A 21,602-nucleotide genomic window follows, 5' to 3' on the forward strand; every position below is an offset into this window, starting at 1 on the left:
CTTGGACCAAAAAATGTCTAGAAATAAAGTGATGTAATTTGGGGTTGACTAGAAAGAAAAGCTTCTAACGATTATGATTTTACAAAATTATTTGTAGAGGTAATTTGAGAAGGTAATTAGTTTCCATCACTGGCAATGCTCAATTTGAGTATGAACAACCACACAGTACTAAGAGTAATTAAAGGGAGGAGGAGGAGAGGAAGGACAACCACCATGGAAATTTGCTGGGCTCTTCATCATGTGCCAGGTTCCAGGCTAAGCACTTTATGTGCAGGATTTCGTGCCATCCTCACCACAACCCTATGTTGTATATTATTATTTCCATTGAAAAGAGAAGAATCTGGGGCATGGAGGATATAAATAACTTTCCCAAGGTCACACACATAGTATGTAGCTAAGCAGAGACTTAAATTGAATTCTGCCTCCTAAATCTATCATCTCACATGCCTGTCATATCCCTATCATTGGAAATGTTGAATAATTTTTTTTAAAGATTTATTTGTTTGTTTGTTTGAGAGGGAGAGAGAGAGCATAGTGGGAGAGGGAGAAGCAGAGTCCCTGCTGAGCAGAGAGCCAGATGCAGGACTCCATCCCAGGATCCTGGGATCATGACTTGAGCCGAAGGCAGACACTTAACCGACTGAGCCACCCAGAAGCCCCTGAGTAAAAGATTTAAACAGCTTTTTATTTTTGCAAGGGACAGGTAAATCAATAATCTTATGCTATTGTTGTTGTTTATCTTTCGAACTCAGAGATTCTACAACTGTATAAATATAAGGAACGGACAATTAGATGATGTGTGAGTGTTATCAAACAAGTTACTGCCAGAACTGTGATTAGAACCTACTTCCTACATCTCAATCAGTCCAGTGCTCTTTTCCACAAGATCATTCTGCCTTCCAAGTCTGGATTTAGGTATGGGGAGAAAAAAATCATGGATGTATAATATGGCAAAATTCTGCCCAACTAATGCTGACAACAGGCAAGAATGGAAAGGGCATCCGCCCCTCACATGTTAGGATGACCTCGAACAGAAAAAAAGATGCAGAAGAGAGCTTTGTGTTTCCCAAGTAGGTGAAAAAGCTCCTTAAAGCTTGAGAAGGGCTGAGATGCTGTCAGTGGGAGCCATGTACGCTAGCTCCAACACTTAACACTTACATTAAGGGTAATATGGTGACTCTGTCCTGGACTTGTTAAACTCTTCAGTATATGAGCTGGCACACAGCCAAGATTTCTTATTTTTTTCCATATTCTGTTTGAGGTTAAGTGCTTTCCTATAGTTTTTCTCCTCAAATCTTTATAATAACCTTGTCAGAAGATAGGAAGTATATTATTTTTACTTATTTTTAAAATATTTTGTTTATTTATTTGATATAGAGAGAGATCACAAGTAGGCAGAGGGGCAGGTAGAGAGAAGGGGGGCAATCAGGCTCCCCACTGAGCAGAGAGCCTAACGCGGGGCTCGATCCCAGGACTCTGAGATCATGACCTGAGCTGAAGGCAGAGGCTTAACCCACTGAGCCACCCGGGTGCCCCAGGAAATATATCATTAGCCTATGCCCATTTTGTAAGTGAGGAAACTGAAACTCATGAATGGGATGTAAATGAGTCAGTCACACTGCTGGTACATGGCCCAGCTGAGAACATGCAGATAGGCCAATGCACAGAGCAATGTTCTTTCTCTGACACGACATTGACTCTCTTCTCTAGGCTATAAGACAAGATAATACAGAGGACTTCAAAAGCAAGTGCAATAGTCATATGCATATCTTACGTTACATTTCCTTCATATACTACTTTATTTTTCCAAAAGAGAATCTGGCTTAAAGTATAAATATCACATTTACTAATCCACCCATAGCATTCTTGTGCTTCAAATGTATATCTATTTAAGTTAACTTAATGATTACAAAAGACACATTTGGAAACTATTATACATGTAGATTAACTTATGGGTTCATTTGGAAAAAGGGAAAAATTACTAGAAAAAAGCAAAGCAGACTACATTCACAAGGAAACAGAAATAGACATACTTGTAATTTTAACATGATTCAGTGGCATATCCCAGTGGAACATTATTTTTATTTCAGTTTTTTGTTTTATCAACATCCATTTTTTTTTTCACATACCAATAATTGAGAGTGCAGAAAGTGATTTTCTCAGGGACAATGAGGTCTACATCATGTATATCACACATTTGCAGAGATTAGGGCCAAAGGAAACAAACAGATTTAACAGTGAATAAATATTAAAAAGACTAATCTTGAGGGTTTGAAAGGCTATCACCATCTTTTTACTGAAGTCGAGGAATCCAGACTCCCTACGAAGCAGGGTGGTAAGGAAAGGAAAAACAGGCTTATGTAAATCGAACATAGCAGGTTAACATCAGCCTGTTTCATTGTTGGAGCACAGTCGCAACTCCAGAGAGAAAGTCTCCCCACCCACTTCGAATTGCTGAAGCAAGCGCGCTTAAAAGTAGGGAACATCTTTGGATTATTTCTTTTAATAACAGAAAATACACTTCTTGGTCATAAACACTGGAGACCCCAAAGACCAGCATTCAGAACAAATCTGTGGGGGAAAAGACCTGTCTATGGGCCAATAAAAAAAGGAAAGACTAAAAAACAAATTAGGAATAAAAAACCACATCGAATTTTTAAGTGTAGGTGATAGATCACTAGAGGTTACAGGCTAATCCTAATATGTGGGATACTTGCTTTTTTGAGGGTAAGTAGGTGATGGAATATAATGGACAACCTTGGGACATTCTAACCAATAGTGTAAAGGCTGGGTTTCCATGGTAACAGCACAATACATGCTCTAGACAACTAGATTGAACCAATAGGGAAGAAAGTAATTTAAAACAAACAGTACCAATGAAAGATGTTACTCAACATGGCCATAATTGTGTATAAAACCCTTGCCCCTTAAAATAAAATACTCTAAGAAGAGAACTTACAAAATCTAACAACAACAACAACAAAATGTAGATCCTGGAAGCATCTATTGGACTAAGAGGCAAGAAGTTAAAAGTGTATATACGTTCTCCCTATCTTAAAGATGACAAAATCAGGGCTTTCTGGGGTTAAGTAACTTTCATGAGTTTATGCAAACTGACAAGTGGTAGAAATCATTTGACATAGCTGGCAGGACCAGTATCCGTACATTTCCACCAAGATGCGTCTACCAAGACCTGGAGAGAAACATGTCAGGGGCCAAATGAGCACCTGTGTGAATGGAAATCCCCATTTCAGTAGCTGAAGTTCTGTCCCACCAATTCTGTTTAAAGCCTCTTTGCTGAACCTGACATGATTGGGTGTACAGACCCAACAACTCAGAAGGGTCAGGCTCTGGAATAGTCACATGCCTATAAATGGTGCTTTAAGCCATGGGTTTTGAATGTACTACAGATCATTAAAAGGTGAGAAGACCGATGAGCTAACATGGTCCTGGGAAATATGGATAGTTAAGAGCTTCAAAGAGGGAGAAACCTTAGGGGAAAAAAATGTAGTTTCCAGAAAAAAGGATCTGAATGGTAGGAAGAAAACCAGAAGAAATTGGTTTTGTAGAAGTCTCCAACGAGGGAATGGTCAACTTTGTAAAATATTACAGAAAGGTCAAGTATTGTTGCATAATATTCATAGGTTATATAGTAGCAATAGGATAAAGGCCAACTTCAGAAACAGTCCCAAACCTTAAAAACATAAATAAATAAATAAAACAAAACAAATAAACCATCCAGATTATACAACTCTGACATAGAAGATAGCCCAGGAAGTATCTTTTCTATCTTAATATTTATTTATTTATTTATTTAAAGATTTTATTTATTTGACAGAGATCACAAGTAGGCAGAGAGGCAGGTAGAAAGAGAGAGAGGAGGAAGCAGGCTCTCCGCGGAGCGGACAGCCCGATGCGGGGCTCGATCCCAGGACCCTGGGACCATGACCTGAGCCGACGGCAGAGGCTTTAACCCACTGAGCCACCCAGGCGCCCCTCTATCTTAATATTTATAAAGAAATTATCATACCCCTAAATCTGGTAACAATTCAATTTCTACAGATAGGAAATGAGATCACGTAAATCTTTTCAACTCTCATACACCACACATTCCAAGAATCCTAATCTTCCTCAATTTCCTTTCCTAATGAGTTTACAAAACCTCTATGTGTGTCTCACCAGAGCCCCCAAAGCCAACTTTTCATCTCCCATGTAGCTCACGATTTTCTTCTTCCCTTGCTTCTCATTCCTACAGTGATGCCTGATAATAATGATGATGATGGTATTGTTTTTTAATTTTTATGAACATATAATATATTATTTGCCCCAGGGGTACAGGTCTGTGAATCTGATGATATTATTAATAGCAACTCCCATTTATTGAGCACTTACTATATGCCGAATATGTTTGAGTACTCCATAGGACTTGTTTTTTTTAAGATTATGTTTATTTATATATATATTACATATTATATATCTATATTTATATTTATATTTTTTACATATTTATTTATTTTTGAGAGAGAGTGAGAGTACGAGCAGGGTGGGGACAGAGGGAGAAGCAGGCTTTTGCTGGGCAGGGAGACCAACATGGGATTCTATCCCAGGACCCTGGGATGGTGACCTGAGCAGAAGGTAGCTGCTTGAAAGACTGAGCCACGGAGGCACCCTCACAGGACTTATTTTTAGTCCTCAGAACAACAGGGTCAGAGACATAAAGGAAGTTGCCCAGGGCTACACAGAAGAAAGGAGCAGAGAACCAGGACTCCCCTCCCCGTCTGTCTGGCACGCCAGCCTGGGCTCTCCACTACCACACATTTGGAAGCTCCGAAGGCATGGCACAGCTAGCTCTGCTCCCAGTGGAGAGGGCGGCACAGCAGCTACGGACACTGTGTGCCTGGTCTGCCTGCAGTAATGTCAGGAGACACTGCTATTTTCCTCCAGGTCTAGAGGTAGGCTAACGGGTGTCTGCTGTAAAGGCTACTATATTTGCTTCATTCACAAATAATGACTGTAAGTGGCATTTTCACATGCTATTGCTGGCATTAAGGTGAGCACAATCCTTCATCAGAGACTTCTCAGTCATTTTGGGAAATAAGGCACCAGGGAGTCAGCCCCAATGGACCCACAAACTTGTATAGGCATGTCTGAATCCAAACGGGAATACGACTTAGACCCCAACTAAAACCTCTGACATATATAAATCTGCTTGAAGTCTCCTTAGACAATGCTGAGCTGCAGAGAGAGCTGCACTTTAAAGAAAGAGAGACAATAGGGTTCCTGGGTAGCTCAGTCTTAGGCTCAGGTCATGATCCTAGGGTCCTGGGGTAGAGCCACATCAAGCCACACATCGAGCCCCACATTGGGCTCCCTGCTCGGCAGGAAGCCTGCTTCTCCCTCTCCCACTCCCACTGCTTGTGTTCCTTCTCTCACTGTGTCCCACCCTGTCAAATAAATAAATAAAATCTTAAAACAAACAACAAAAAAAGACAAGTTTACAAAACACAGCTGCCGTAACAAAGGAAAGGATTGGGGGCTGCCATCAACAAAGTATGTATGCCCTAAGCTTGGGACAGACTGGGAAAAAATGAAAAGGATCTTTTTTTTTTAAGAAAGAGAGATCTTCAAATATTCAAGGAGCATTAAGTGCCCAAAGGAGACTGGCCCAGAGAGAGTTGTTTAAAAGAGCAATTTACTGTGACCTATAAGTTAAAAAGGAAAGATAAGCAAACCTTTATCAACCCAAAGCTTCAGCTAATCAGAGTTTACAGCTTAAATTGTGAAATTTCATTTGTTTTTTCTGATAAGAAGAATTAGGTAACAGACCTGGTCTCACTTTCATTTTTGGCTACCCAGAAGTTTGGTTCTGAGTTTGAGGCTTAATTACAACAAAGTAACTACAATGTGTGTCTTTACTGACTACGTACTTTTTTCCCCCTTCTAGAAATTGTCTGTTTACCCTGTTTCTAAATTTTTATTTGTATTTACACTTAACCATTTAACAATAGGTAAACTTTGAGAGAAATATTTTCATTATAGACACATAATAGAAGATGACTGATATATGATGATACATTGATAGATAAATACAAAGACACGCAGATATGTAAGTGATGACTAGAGATCACCGACAAATTAGCATAAAACAGGAAGAAACTTGGCAGGTTTTGGTGATTCATTGTGAGAATACAGGAGATTCAAGAATCATAAAAGGCCAAAAATGAGTCCCAAATAATCCAGCTCCAGGGGCTAGGAAGAAAATGTTATCGGTTGAGACCGTGAAATATATCCTGAGAAGCTGGGAAGGATAATGAGTTTAGTTTGTCCGTGTTGACTTCGAAAGACCTGGAAATATCCAGGAGGTAGTTAAATATAGGAGTCTATGGGCTTGGAGAAATGTTCTGAACTGGAGACATACTTTTTTTGTTTTTGTTTTTTATTTTTCCAGCAGCAGTAAAGAAAGTAGTTTTAACACAGGAATAAAAGCAGAATGTCCTCTACTCCTGGACTTAGCCCAAATAAGAGAAGAAACAATTCAAGGACAGAATTCTCACTAACACCGGCACCGAAGGCGAAAACAAAATCGGAAATGGGCAAAAAGTTTTGAGTGGAACTGGGAAAGCACAGAGTTTGGAAAATAAAGGGATGAGGGTGTCAAATGAAGCAGAGAAGTCCAGTAAGAAAATACTGAAAATACTTAAAAAATTGGGGCAATTAGATTACTCATGACCTTATGAAAAGTAGCCTTAGTAACATGGTGGGAGCAGAAGCCACTCATCTGAGACGTGTAGATGAGAGGAAAGGAAAGCACAGAAGGCAGAAATCCCCACCGAAGTCAGAGGATTTGAAGGGGAATTGAAAAGCAGGTGGAGGCTTGTGTTATACCTTCTGGCTGGAAGTCTGTATGGACCTGTGACCAGCGATTAGAAAGGACAAAGGAAGGTAAAGGAGTTCAGTTGTACACCCTCCAGCAGGGCACAGAGGAAGCACTGGAAGGCTCCCTGTTTTTGTCCCAAAGGGTACACAGAGGCGCTGAGGAAACCAGTGTACTACAAGTGGGCCTGGGATAAGGACGACAAGGCCACAGAATAGAAGATCCAACCAAACAGAAACTGTAGTGGGTGCTAATGATTTACATGAATACTGGGATACCTTCCCCAAGGACCAGATGCAATCAGCTGCACCCCAGCCAACAGCAATGTCCACCAGGGGTAAGACCAGCTTAGGCGCATGCTGCATTTAAAACTAGAAATGGCTCTGGGAAAACTCAGACCAAGAACCCCCACCTCCTTGCCAGAGTCTGTTAACATCCCCCTACACAACAATTTTCTTGAAAAAAAAAAAAAAAATTCTCTTGAAAAAGAGGAAAGGAGAGAACTGTTTTTAAGAAAGGGGAGAAATAGGCAAGCCTGGGTGGCTCAGTCATTAAGCATCTGCCTTTGGCTCAGGTCATGATCCCAGTGGGCCCCATAATGAGCCCTGCATCGAGCCCTACATCTGGCTCCATCCCAGGGTCCTGGGATCGAGGTCCTGGAATCGAGCCCCACATAGGGCTCCCTGCTTGGCAAGCCTGCCTCTCCCTCTCCTTCTGCCTGCTGTTCCCCTTGCTATTCTCTCTCTGTGTGTCAAATTAAAAAATCTTAAAAAATAAGAGAAAAAAAAAAAAAAAAGAAGGGAGAAATTGTCCTGATAAGGAGTCTAACTTTGACTTGAATGACCATCTACCCAAATGATGGCTCTTTTAAAAGCTTTAAAAGACTCCAAACTTCAAAAGGATACACTTAGGGTTTTGAGGGCTTTGTGTTCTGGTTTTATTTTTCCCACTATGAAGGTAATGGAGATTAGAGTACAAAAAGAGATCAATCATGAAAAATAAAAACACATTCTCATTTTTGCACATGTTCTCTATAGTACATAACTTTTCATTCTTCTATGCTTACAAAAAAAAAAAGTCCTTGGAAATATAGCTAGGATTATGGTACGATTATGCAACGAAGAAGGTAATGGTAAAACATTTGCATACATTTTTAATTAACATAAGTGACCATCCAATAGGAAAGTAGAAGGTGGGGATAAGGAAGGCCAGAGCATGTCATTGCAGATGGCAGAATCCTTGGAGTGGCAGGATCTTTTCTCATGGAGCTTAAAAAAAAAAAAAAAGGATTTATAGATGTCTTTTCTGTAGAGAAGCAGAAAACACGAAATTTTACAATTCTGGGGTTGTCTGTATTTGAAGGGATACAGCAGAAATGATACATCCCTGGAAAAGCCTTGTGGTGGTTCTGGTAGAGAAGCAGCAACAGCATTCCATAAGGAAAGTGAGGATGCAAGAAAGCTGGTTTATGATGGAATGAAGTTTGAATAGGGTAAGCAGTGAAGCTGAGGTCCCCTTTCATAACAGAAGCACAGATCATGACACCAGGCAAGAGTTAACCACAGAAATGAGTAAGTCTGGGGCATCAGGGATGAGCTCATTTTGATGTTTCAAAGGGAAATGTGGCATCAATGGCTTCAGTCTGAATACAAGTTAAGGTCCAAGATATAGCTGGAGGCCTTGTGAAACCAGCAATATTTGATGTAATTTGAACTCACCAAGGTCAAAGCAGGCCAATCCTCAAAGATGGAGGACTGGACTGTGGGTTCTGAGGCTCATTCTGGTAGAAGTCCTGCTTAGGCACTGATACAAATTTCTGAGTAGAAATTTCAGGCCAGGGAGCAGTGTCTGCTCTTCCATGCAGTCAGCCCATGCTACCTTCAACCCTCTCTATCTGGTGGTAACAGCCTTCCTCACTGACCAAAGCACACATGTTTTTCAAATCACCAACACTTTCACCACCTAAAGTCTCCTGAATTCTCTTCCCCAGCAGACGCTGTTTCGTAAAATGTTATCTACTATCGAGAGGCAAATATTGATGAGAGGAGGAAGTTAAGTGGTTAAGTGGTGGGAAAGGCATCAAAGCACTAAGCAGTACGTCATAGATTATCAGCCAGAATTTCTAGAGAGCCAGACCTGTGGGAGAAAGAACAAAACAAGAAGAGCCAACTGGAAGACATGTGGAGTGGTTTGCATTCTTTCAACCTCAAGAGTGACAGCAGCCAAGAATAGAGAAAGACATTTTCCTGAGAGGCAAAAGTCTGAAACTCAGTTATATGTGTTCTGTTCCTGGCTGCCCTCGCCTAATCATAATGACATTACATGAGGAAAATGCAAATTAATCATTAGATGAGAATTAGGGGCATGTTTACTCTTGGCCTTGTTAGCCTGAACTTGGAATCAGGACTGGGGCAATGGTGCTCAACTTGGCTGCATGTTGAAATCACCTGGGAGACTTAAAATGCTGATCTTTGTGAGTTCCCCAGGTGATCTTAAGGGGTACCCCAAATTGAAAACTACTAGTCTTGGGAGTATTCTGAGAGAAGTTTTTTTGGCCAAAGATGAAGAAGGGGAAGAATAGGACTTTTATACAAAGGAGCTAACAAAAGCTTGTGCACATCAGAGTTTCTGAGTCCCATGTATGCTTTATTCTCCTACTGGTCCAGGTCAAGTAAAGAAATCACGCAGTTGCCTATTACATGGGTTCACCCGATGCACACAACAATATCACCTCTAGGAAGGGAAATGGAGAACCCAGAACGAGAAATGATGGCTGTTCACACTCCTGGTATCGAGGCATGGGGAATGCCACTGGGGGGAAATGTGGTTTCTCTTCCTGCCCATCTCCTCTTTCCAGAGGACCAGACTCACTCCAGGTGGGGAATATGCTAGGGCTTCCACATCGTGTGGCGGGTAAGCACTGATTTAGTCATCTGTTCTGGTTTGAAGACATAGGATGAGTTCATGATAAAATAACCCAAACCCAATAGAAAGGTGATGCAGAACTGAGACTCGGTCAACACACTGAAGTTTCAGGGTCAGAAAAGGCAGTCAAAACTGACCTGGTATAGTGGGAAAATGACGCTAAGGGCAAATACGCAAAGCTCTGTCCAAGCTGAGATGTTCTTTCTGTTCCTAAAACTTAGAAAACAATCCTCTGACCCTGCTACATCATCCAAGGGCCTTAAGGACACAGACAACCCAGGAAGGAACAACTGATCTCAGAGGAGATAATCACGTGCATGACACAGTCAAAGACCCATTTGCCTAATTTAATACCAGACTCAGGCCCCTCCACAATAACAATGTTTGGTCTCATTTCCAGTGCCCTTTCATTTTATGACTTAGTTTCTAATTTGTTTGTTTACAGTTGCTATTTATTCTTACCCTGGCAATGTGACTTATTATATTATGTCAGATGTGTCCTTCTCTGCATGGGGGAAGAAAATTAGCTGTGAAGACTTCCTCTGACACCACATCTAAATCACATAGAACCAAATTTTCAAATATTCCAGATGAGATAAACTATTAAGCAAATATTGCACACAAGAGGATTTAGGAAATTTACAAATGGCTTTTAAACCATGGCAGTATAAGTTATTTCTATGAACTTCCTCCTTGGCCAAGATGACACTTTAATCCCTAAAAGAGCTGATATATGTGCAAGTGACTAGCCCGGGGCCTGGTGGTAGCTGATCGTCATTAATGAAATATGAATCTGAGTCTTACCCTTCAAAAGAAGCCATGGGCATGATTCTAATAAGTGGGAACATTTGGGAGAAGATGACTGATCACTTTAAAGTAAGCAATGCTAAAAAACTCTGATGGTATGTTTTCTCTGATGTGGTCTGGCTGTTACAAGTACAGCTTCAGAGGTAGATTCCAGAATGTACTCGGGAGATTGAGTACAACCTACCGGTCTCCAATCCACCAGCCTCACGTCAGACAGCCTTATTCTGACCCTACCAGTATCACCTTTGTTGATCTCACTTCCTGTCTATTTTACCTTCCCACTTTAGTGGGACTCTTAGTTCCAGACACTCCTGTCTCACTTCTCAATTGCGTTTTAGATTTCTACCTGACATGTACTGACACCTGTGTAGTTCTGTTATTTGATAATGTACTTTACTTGGCTAAGTCTCAGCAAGCCTCATTATCTAAGAACTGGCCTCCCAACCAGCACTGATATGGATTCCCTTCACAGTACTGGACCAAGCGACTTAAATTTGACAAGTTCTGTAGACTTTAGACAGCAAATTTTTAAAGTTCTAAAAAGAGAAAACCATGTCCAATGCCAAATCCAAATAACAATAGTGATACATAACGATGGGAAACTCTTTATAATAAAATTGTATTAATACATTTAAATATTATTTTTTCTTTTTTTCTCTTCTTGATCTTTAAATGTGAGAGTACCCTGAGTTTCGTCCTTAGGCATTTCTCTTTCTCACTGCACTCACTCTTTAAGTGACTGTATTGAATCTTGTGGCTTTACACATATGAATTCTCTGCTCACTTTCAAATTTATATCTTCAGGCCAACCCCCTCTGCTGGGCTCCTAGCTTATATATCCTGCACCTTGATGTCTACCCTTGGAGGTTTGCAAACATTTTAATCACGATGTATCTGCGCTTGAACTCTTGATTTCCCCTCCAAAGACTACTCTTTCTTTAAGTCTTGCCCATCTCAGTGGATGATACCGCTATCCACCATGTTGGAAGGAAGAGAAAAAGGCAGGCAGGTGGGAAAAAAAGAAGAAGAAAGGAAGACAAGAAGGCATATGTAGGTAAGGAAAGAAAGAGGTTGGGGAGACAACCTGTTAATAGGAGTATAATGTGATACTAAGAAGTATGTAAGCAGAAACAAAATTTTAAATAGAATTTTGATGCACAAATCACTTTCCAAAAACTGCCTTAGGACACTGTTCATGTTTTATTTATTGATCAGATTTTAAACTAAATTTTAAGAATGAGAGACAAGCATCACAGAGGTCAACATTTTAAAATATGGATGTTAGGGTCAGCAATGTCATTTTAAAAAGTCTCTATGACGTAACATGCGATCCAGCCCATCGATACTCTGCTAAAGTAAAACAAACAAACAAACAAACAAAAAAAAAAAACAAAAAAAAAAACCAAAAAACCCTACCGAAAACAATTACTACCTGTTTTTGAAACATGACTGTCAAGATAAAAAGACTAAGAGAAGTCTAGAATAATAGTTTACATTAAGTACAGTAGTCGGTTTAGGGAGCAGCCATTTGGGAAATATTGTCTAAATGCATGTTGGGTGATGTTTCCTTATTTGAAGGCAGGTTTTAAAACCAAATTTAATGAACCAAGAGCTCCAAATGTGGATTAAAAAATGTGTTAAGAAAAAAGAAAGACAAGGAAGAATCCCCAACACCTTTTCCTTACCTCTCTTTTCACAGGTGCATAATCATCACTGAATGCATATCCTTGTTCATGAGTTTAATCCCACATGGTCAACATTTGGCTATGGTTAGCATTTCCACCATGGGTATATCAAGACAACAATGGAGCAACTTAATTCTCTTAACTGCTCGCATGCACAATCAATCAAGTCTGCATATATTTGTTGGGTGTCTTCTGGTTTAAGACCTTGTGCTCTGTCCTGCAAAACACTTCTCTAACTTCACTTTTGCCTAGAAGTTGACCCTCTTCTGTACTGTTATTACTATTACTATCACCATCATTAACATCATCGTCAGTTATTAACTTTAAATTAAAAATCTGCTATAGAGCACAAGTTTCACCAGAACATACATTTTAAAGGAGAGAATAAGCGATTTGCTTGAAAAAGGTGCTTTGCTCACCTCCTTTCATTTCAGAGATTTTCTTTCTTCCTTCTTTTTTGCTCTGTCATGCTGACTCCAGCAGTTCCACCAGATCCCACAGACTAATGGCTGTGGGACGGATGCCAATTACCCTGTAGACATGTGCTTCTCATTGGCTTATCTTTACTCATTATTCTGTTCTTAATATCATTGTGCAAAGAATCTGAAGATTACGAAATAACAAGGTTTTCCAATATGTTGCTGTGTTTAAACATGTGATAAATTAACAAGGGGATAGTGCAATGAAAGTATTTGCATTTAATTTCCATTCAAGGCACAGAGCTAATACAGCTCTAGAGAGAGAAAGCCATTTGGTTTATTCTCAAGAGTTTGGGTGAGCACAAAACTAAATAAAGCTGAACCACAACACGGTAGGACTTATTAGAGCTGCATGACCAAATGGTGGCACCGTAAATAGTGGACCAAACAGCTTTCTTTCCCTCTTTACAAACTGTTGCAGCAGAGATGCAAGATTTCCATAAATCTAGCAAAATACCACAATGGGAAAGCATTTTGTATGTCAGTGTCCCCTAGGTACATATTTCTTAAGGAAAGTTTTCATTAAGACAAAAAGGTTAGTGAGAATTACACTAGGAAAAAAGAGGAGATATCGCGATCTTATACCAGTTTTCTCCCTTAGTCATCTTGGCCAATTCACATATTTTGCAGTGTCCCTTTGCCATTTGTAAAAATATTACAATAAAATAAAACTATCTTCCACAGTGAAAATGAGAGATTTTCTGAGGTGACGCTTATATAGCATATTGAACTTTTTAAAGAGCTGTTTAAAAAGAAGTATAAGAAGAATATAGTGGTTTTTCTTCAATTATGTATTAATAAATCAATTGGAAAGTCAACATTTCTGTAGATAGTTTGTATGGGATTTGTTGGATAGATATTGCTGTTTTGCTAGAACTAGGCACGGGTCCAAGAACAGAGATTTAAATCTTAAATATGAAACACTCCTTTGTTTTGCTTTTCTCATTCTTTGCAAAGCTCATTTTGGGCTTTAAAACTATTTACTCAAGGGGTACTATCCTCAGAAACTATAACCAAGAAATTGCCAACTTGATATTTTTTGAGGGGATGCCAAAAATATCCTTGCGAGAAGTTTCCCTATTTCCTCCTTGATACCCGAAATCTAACAATTGTGATTTACTCGGTTGTACTGATGGTTGACATCTTCCTATAGATGAGGAAGGAAGGAGGAAGGTTTGACTACTCAAATAACCACAAGATCACTGCCCTGTACTATCATTCAGCCTATATTTCTCCATGCTATTCACAAAAATAGACGATGTTTTCAAATGGCTTACTGAAACCTAGCTATATCATCACTATACCATGTGTTCCCAAACTTAATGGAAGGAGATTTCTTGCAAAGTCCTCGAATGAAGCTGAAAGGACGTTGGCACCTAGAGTTTGGAGCAGAGCAGCAGAAAGAAAGCAGTGACACCCACAATACTCCCCCATACACTGGAAATCCTGGGAACCCACAAAGAGAAAAATCAGATTGCCTTTTAGTAACCACTCATTTGCTTCTCAATGCTCATGAATTATATTTTGGATGATCCTATTTAGAATTTAACTAGACATTTCCCTCTTAAAAAAAAAAAAAAGTTAGGACATTGACCCACCATAGATACACCATCTTTCTCCATATCTCTCCTTCTTTCACTCTCTCATTTTTAGGGATGACTTAGAACTTCAGAGAGTTCTAAAATGAACCTAAAAAGCTTCTTCAGCATCCTTAGACATAAATTGTTAAGGCTTTAACATCTGAATTCATCTAAAGTAGGCTGTTGTTTTCTCTTTACATCTTAATGTACAGTAAACTATATTCATCATGTTGTTTAATAAGTACTTTCCCATTTTAAGATCACTGTTTATGTTAGAGAAAATAGAAGCAAAACAGGAGTTAATTAGCTCTGCCTCCTTTTGTCAACTATTAACATCTATTAATTTAACCAGTTTCCCCCTAAATCGAGGGGGAGAAAGGAGGTCTTAAAAAATCTTATAGGATGAGGGGTGCCTGGGTGGATCAGTGGGCTAAAGCCTCTGCGTTCGGCTCAGGTCATGATCTCAGGGTCCTGGGATTAAACCCCACATCAGGCTCTCTGCTCAGCAGGGACCCTGTTTCCCCCTCCCTCTCTCTCTGACCGCCTTTCTGACTACTTGTGACCTCTCTCCTGTCAAATAAATAAATAAAATCTTAAAAAAAAAATCTTATAGGATGGACTGACTCATTCAACTATGTACACATATAAATTTGATTTTTAAATGCTCATCAATAAGGAAATGAAAAAGAAGAAGAATTTTACATTATTCTGAAGGCACAGATCTTATTATTTGGAGAAAAATATTTTATTTGAAATCCATGTTCTGGGCACAAACAAATAACAGGAAAATTTCTAAAATTATCTTGATGACTGTAACTTCTCAGGCCTCATTCAAAAAGCCTCATAAAATCATTTTATGTAGGGGTACCTGGATGGCTCAGTGGGTTAAAGCCTCTGCTTTCGGCTTGGGTCGTGATCCCAGGGTTCTGGGATCAAACCCTGCACTGAGCCCCACATTGAGCCCCACATCGGGCGCTCTGCTCAGCAGGGAGCCTGCTTCCCTCTCTCTCTCTCTGCCTGCCTCTTTGCCTACTTGTGATCTCTGTCTGTCAAATAAATAAAAAGAAAATCTTTTTTAAAAATCGTTTTGCGTAAAAAAGTGCTGCTCTAACAGATACCTAACCACATAGAAGGAGCTTTGGAACTGGGTAATAGGTGGTGGCTGCAAGAGTTTTGAGGTGCTAGAAATATGGATGTGAAGGGTGGTCCTGGTGAAGTTTCAGATGACAATGGAAAGGGTGTTATTGGAAAAGAGAAAACACAAGGGGCAGGGTTACCCTACAGAGCCATGGGGGTGACATTGCCAACCCAGTGAGCCTGGAAGGTGGGACACTGAGCCAAAGAGGATTATTCTCAAGCCTTCAGACCCAGTGGAATTTGTCTTGCTAGGTGTTGGACTTGCTTGGAACCTATTAACCCTTCCTTCTTTCCCGTTTCTTCTTTTTAAATGGGAATGTCTCTCCTCTGCCTGTCTCACTATTGTATTTTGGAAGCACATAATTTGTTGAGTTTCACAGGTTCACAACTGGAGAGAAATTTTGCTTCAGGATGAATCATACCTCAAGTCTCATCCATATCTGATGTAGATGATATTTAGATGAGACTTTGGACTTTAAAACTGATGCTAAAATAAATTAGGACTTTAAGGGCTGGGGGTATGGAATGAATATACTTTGCAGGTGAGAAGGACAAGAGTTTTGGGGGTCTAGGAGTAGAATGCTCTGGACTGAATTACGTCCCTCTCCAAATTCATATATCGAGAACCCCAAACCCCACTGGGGTAGTATTTGGGAGAGACTTTTTAAAGATAACTAGATTCATTTTATTTTTTTTTTCAGATGTATTTATTTATTTGAGAAAGAGCATACAGGTGTGAGAGGGGCAGAGGGAGAGGGAGAGAAAATGCCAAGCAGACTCTGTGCTGAGCTGGAGCCTGACACGAGGCTGGATCCCATGACCCAGGTATCATGACCTGAGCCAAAACCAAGAGTTGGATGCTTAACCAACTGCACCAGCTATGTCCCCCTTGTGTTTAGACAGCTAAACACAAGGAATACCTGAGTGCTTGTTTTTTTCTCTCTTTCTGTCCATGCACTAAGAAAAGGCTGTGTGAGGACACATCCGGAAGATAGCTGTCTGCAACCCAAGGAAATAGCTCTCACTAACCAGATAGGGACCCTAGCTGGCACCTTGATGTTTGACTTCCAGCCTCCAGAACTGTGAGCAATGAGTTCCTGTCGTTTAAGCTGCCTAGTCTATAGCATTTTGTTATGACAGCCCAAGCAGGCTAATACAAGCACCAAAGGGTTATTTCTTGGGGTTCTTACACTTTTCCTCAAGAAAAAGAGATAAAAACTTTAAATAAAAGGGTTAAGCAATACTCAATGGTTCATAAAAAGAGATTAATTTATCCTCAAAATAAGTAAGTTATATAGCATGTTTCCCTCATGACACAGTAGTTACCTAAAAATTATGACACCATTTCTTTTTGTTACCAGCAGAAAAGTAAAAACTACAATACTAGTAGTGATTGTTTTTCACTTCACCAAAGGGACTTTGCATTTATCTCTGTCTTTCCAGCTTCTTCACAGTTCTCTGTGGGGTGAAAATCTGATAAAACTCAGAAGGGACAGCTAAACTTAACTTCAGTATTTTCCTGCTGAGTTTGAGAGTGCTTTGCCGACCCTAGCAAGATGACAATCTGAGCTGTAGCATCAGAAAGGACCTCTTGCTTTATCCCCTCCGAAATTCCTATCTTTGTCAGGGCAGTAGCTCTAGAGAAGGTACTGATTAAGAAATCTGAGGTAATTGACTCTCTCTGCTTGACTTATTTCACAGCATAATCTCTTTCAGTCCCGTCCATGTTGCTACAAAAGTTGGGTATTCGTCCTTTCTGATGGAGGCATAATACTCCATAGTGTATATGGACCACATCTTCCTTATCCATTCGTCTGTTGAAGAGCATCTTGGTTCTTTCCACAGTTTGACGGCCATGGCCATTGCCGCTATAAACATTGGGGTACAGATGGCCCTTCTTTTCACTACATCTGTATCTTTGGGGTAAATACCCAGTAGTGCAATTGAAGGGTCATAGGGAAGCTCTATTTTTAATTTCTTGAGGAATCTCCACACTGTTCTCCAAAGTGGCTACACCAACTTTCATTCCCACCAACAGTGTAAGAGGGTTCCCCTTTCACCACATCCCCTCGAACACATGTTGTTTCCTGTCTTGCTAATTTTTTTTTAATTTTTTATTTTTTATAAACATATGTTTTTATCCCCAGGGGTACAGGTCTGTGAATCACCAGGTTTACACACTTCACAGCACTTACCAAAGCACATACCCTCCCCAATGTCCATAATCCCACCCCCTTCTCCCAAACCCCCTCCCCCCAGCAACCCTCAGTTTGTTTTGTGAGATTAAGAGTCACTTATGGTTTGTCTCCCTCCCAATCCCATCTTGTTTCATTTATTCTTCTCATACCCACTTAAGCCCCCATGTTGCATCACCACTTCCTCATATCAGGGAGATCATATGATAGTTGTCTTTCTCTGCTTGACTTATTTCGCTAAGCATGATACGCTCTAGTTCCATCCATGTTGTCGCAAATGGCAAGATTTCATTTCTTTTGATGGCTGCATAGTATTCCATTGTGTATATATACCACATCTTCTTGATCCATTCATCTGTTGATGGACATCTAGGTTCTTTCCATAGTTTGGCTATTGTGGACATTGCTGCTAGAAACATTCGGGTGCACGTGCCCCTTTGGATCACTATGTTTGTATCTTTAGGGTAAATACCCAATAGTGCAATTGCTGGGTCATAGGGTAGTTCTATTTTCAACTTTTTGAGGAACCTCCATGCTGTTTTCCAGAGTGGCTGCACCAGCTTGCATTCCCACCAACAGTGTAGGAGGGTTCCCCTTTCTCCGCATCCTCGTCAACATCTGTCATTTCCTGACTTGTTTATTTTAGCCATTCTGACTGGTGTGAGGTGATATCTCATTGTGGTTTTGATTTGTATTTCCCTGATGCCGAGTGATATGGAGCACTTTTTCAAGTGACTGTTGGCCATCTGGATGTCTTCTTTGCAGAAATGTCTGTTCATGTCCTCTGCCCATTTCTTGATTGGATTATTTGTTCTTTGGGTGTTGAGTTTGCTAAGTTCTTTATAGATTCTGGACACTAGTCCTTTATCTGATATGTCGTTTGCAAAGATCTTCTCCCATTCTGTCAGTTGTCTTTTGATTTTGTTAACTGTTTCCTTTGCTGTGCAAAAGCTTTTGATCTTGATGAAATCCCAATAGTTCATTTTTGCCTTTGCTTCCCTTACCTTTGGCGTTGTTCCTAGGAAGATGTTGCTGCGGCTGAGGTCGAAGAGGTTGCTGCCTGTGTTCTCCTCAAGGATTTTGATGGATTCCTTTCGCACATTGAGGTCCTTCATCCATTTTGAGTCTATTTTTGTGTGTGGTGTAAGGAAATGGTCCAATTTCATTTTTCTGCATGTGGCTGTCCAATTTTCCCAGCACCATTTATTGAAGAGGCTGTCTTTTTTCCATTGGACATTCTTTCCTGCTTTGTCGAAGATTAGTTGACTGTAGAGTTGAGGGTCTATTTCTGGGCTCTCTATTCTGTTCCATTGATCTATGTGCCAGTACCATGCTGTCTTGATAATGACAGCTTTGTAATAGAGCTTGAAGTCCGGAATTGTGATGCCACCAACGTTGGCTTTCTTTTTCAATATCCCTTTGGCTATTCTGGTCTTTTCTGGTTCCATATAAATTTTAGAATTATTTGTTCCATTTCTTTGAAAAAGATGGATGGTACTTTGATAGGAATTGCATTAAATGTGTAGATTGCTTTAGGTAGCATAGACATTTTCACAATATTTATGCTTCCAATCCAGGAGCATGGAACATTTTTCCATTTCTTTGTGTCTTCCTCAATTTCTTTCATGAGTACTTTATAGTTTTCTGAGTATAGATTCTGTGCCTCTTTGGTTAGGTTTATTCCTAGGTATCTTATGGTTTTGGGTGCAATTGTAAATGGGATTGACTCCTTAATTTCTCTTTCTTCTGTCTTGCTGTTGGTGTAGAGAATTGCAACTGATTTCGGTGCATTGATTTTATATCCTGACACTTTACTGAATTCCTGTATAAGTTCTAGCAGTTTTGGAGTGGAGTCTTTTGGGTTTTCCACATATAGTATCATATCATCTGCGAAGAGTGATAATTTGACTTCTTTGCCGATTTGGATGCCTTTAATTTCCTTTTGTTGTCTGATTGCTGAGGCTAGAACCTCTAGTACTATGTTGAATAGCAGTGGTGATAATGGACATCCCTGCCGTGTTCCTGACCTTAGCAGAAAAGCTTTCAGTTTTTCTCCATTGAGAATGATATTTGCGGTGGGTTTTTCATAGATGGCTTTGATGATATTGAGGTATGTGCCCTCTATCCCTACACTTTGAAGAGTTTTGATCAGGAAGGGATGCTGTACTTTGTCAAATGCCTTTTCAGCATCTATTGAGAGTATCATATGGTTCTTGTTCTTTCTTTTATTGATGTGTTGTATCACATTGACTGATTTGCGGATGTTGAACCAACCTTGCAGCCCTGGAATAAATCCCACTTGGTCGTGGTGAATAATCCTTTTAATGTACTGTTGAATCCTATTGGCTAGTATTTTGTTGAGTATTTTCGCATCTGTGTTCATCAAGGATATTGGTCTATAGCTCTCTTTTTTGATGGGATCCTTGTCTGGTTTTGGGATCAAGTGATGCTGGCCTCATAAAATGAGTTTGGAAGTTTTCCTTCCATTTCTATTTTTTGGAACAGTTTCAGGAGAATAGGAATTAGTTCTTCTTTAAATGTTTGGTAGAATTCCCCCGGGAAGCCGTCTGGCCCTGGGCTTTTGTTTGTTTGGAGATTTTTAATGACTGTTTCAATCTCCTTACTGGTTATGGGTCTGTTCAGGCTTTCTATTTCTTCCTGGTTCAGTTGTGGTAGTTTATATGTTTCTAGGAATGCATCCATTTCTTCCAGATTGTCAAATTTGTTGGCGTAGAGTTGCTCATAGTATGTTCTTATAATAGTTTGTATTTCTTTGGTGTTAGTTGTGATCTCTCCTCTTTCATTCATGATTTTATTTATTTGGGTCCTTTCTCTTTTCTTTTTGATAAGTTGGGCCAGGGGTTTATCAATTTTATTAATTCTTTCAAAGAACCAGCTCCTAGTTTCGTTGATTTGTTCTATTGTTTTTTTGGTTTCTATTTCATTGATTTCTGCTCTGATCTTTATGATTTCTCTTCTCCTGCTGGGCTTAGGGTTTCTTTCTTGTTCTTTCTCCAGCTCCTTTAGGTGTAGGGTTAGGTTGTGTACCTGAGACCTTTCTTGTTTCTTGAGAAAGGCTTGTACCGCTATATATTTTCCTCTCAGGACTGCCTTTGTTGTGTCCCACAGATTTTGAACCGTTGTATTTTCATTATCATTTGTTTCCATGATTTTTTTCAATTCTTCTTTAATTTCCCGGTTGACCCATTCATTCTTTAGAAGGATGCTGTTTAGTCTCCATGTATTTGGGTTCTTTCCAAACTTCCTTTTGTGGTTGAGTTCTAGCTTTAGAGCATTGTGGTCTGAAAATATGCAGGGAATGATCCCAATCTTTTGATACCGGTTGAGTCCTGATTTAGGACCGAGGATGTGATCTATTCTGGAGAATGTTCCATGTGCACTAGAGAAGAATGTGTATTCTGTTGCTTTGGGATGAAAAGTTCTGAATATATCTGTGATGTCCATCTGGTCCAGTGTGTCATTTAAGGCCTTTATTTCCTTGCTGATCTTTTGCTTGGATGATCTGTCCATTTCATTGAGGGGAGTGTTAAAGTCCCCTACTATTATTGTATTATTGTTGATGTGTTTCTTTGATTTTGTTATTAATTGGTTTATATAGTTGGCTGCTCCCACGTTGGGGGCATAGATATTTAAAAATTGTTAAATCTTCTTGTTGGACAGACCCTTTGAGTATGATATAGTGTCCTTCCTCATCTCTTTTATTATAGTCTTTGGCTTAAAATCTAGTTGATCTGATATAAGGATTGCCACTCCTGCTTTCTTCTGATGTCCATTAGCATGGTAAATTCTTTTCTACCCCCTCACTTTAAATCTGGAGGTGTCTTCGGGCTTAAAATGAGTTTCTTGGAGGCAACATATAGATGGGTTTTGGTTTTTTATCCATTCTGATACCCTGTGTC

The sequence above is a fragment of the Mustela erminea genome, chromosome 6 (assembly GCF_009829155.1).
Source record: "Mustela erminea isolate mMusErm1 chromosome 6, mMusErm1.Pri, whole genome shotgun sequence".
NCBI lineage: Eukaryota > Metazoa > Chordata > Mammalia > Carnivora > Mustelidae > Mustela > Mustela erminea.